This window comes from Octodon degus, unplaced genomic scaffold (assembly GCF_000260255.1).
Source record: "Octodon degus isolate 3935 unplaced genomic scaffold, OctDeg1.0 scaffold00101, whole genome shotgun sequence".
Classification (NCBI taxonomy): domain Eukaryota; kingdom Metazoa; phylum Chordata; class Mammalia; order Rodentia; family Octodontidae; genus Octodon; species Octodon degus.
The window spans coordinates 2548280-2549307 of NW_004524677.1; positions in this window are offsets into that span (position 1 = coordinate 2548280).

Consider the following 1028-nt stretch of genomic DNA (forward strand, 5'->3'; position numbering starts at 1 on the left):
ATTCCTTTGATTTGAGGCTGTGGAGGTGCAGATCTTACCTGGGGATTCCTTTGAAATTGTGGCATCCCCTGAAGGGGCACCCAGTCTTAACAGATTCCACCTTTTCCCATCTCTCTCTAAGGCATTTCTTAATGCAGCTCAACTCCAATCCAGGCCTAGTGGACCTTGCATGCAGATCATCCCACAATGGGATCTGAGACTGACACCTCTGGCCTTCCAGAGGAAGCTGTCATCTCATGACTGACCCAAATTGCACCCTGCAGTAGCTGAGATAATGGTCATCCAGAGCAAGCTTGACAAGACTGCTTGCCTACAAATACTTCTTGCTGGGAGCCCTAGACCTTTCCCTATATAATCTTAGAGCTCACTGTCAGCACCCAAGGCAGGGCTGAGCTTGCGATGTCCCTGGCTCCTCCTAGTCTGTCCGCACTCAACACCTCCCCTCCCTCATTGAACTCTGGAGGCAGACTGGGAGAACCTGGCCTGTTGGGTCAGGCCTCTGGCCTTGCACTCTGCTAAAAGGCCTGCTAGACCACAGGATTTGCTTCTCAGAAGCAAATGCTTTCCCAAGACTCTTGATTCCAAGAAAAACGGTTATGCCTTTCCAACCTAAAAGTCAGTTCGTAATTTCTGTGTGGAGGCCGACCAGGGTCCGGCAATCTGAGGCATCACCTTGTCAGATTGGGACCAAACAGCTTTGCGCTTCCTCTTTCTCCCAAGGCAAAAGCGAGATAGCTAACGCTTCTCCTATACCTTTAGAGACCATGTTTTTATTGATGACCAGACACATCAGAGTAGGATTTCTCGCGTGATGGTTGGTCTTCACAGATGTCGGCTCCACGCTCCCTGGAACATGGGCGGGAGGGGAAAGGCGGGAGCCTGCGGCAGTTGGTGGACTCTTAATAAATATTTGTCGATTAACTAAGTCTTCAAATCCAGTAACTCCTGGCTACTCATTCGTTCAATTCCTGAACCTGCCGCCTTAACGAGTCTGCAGTGGAGAGGGTGAAGGTTGTTTTCTCAAAGGA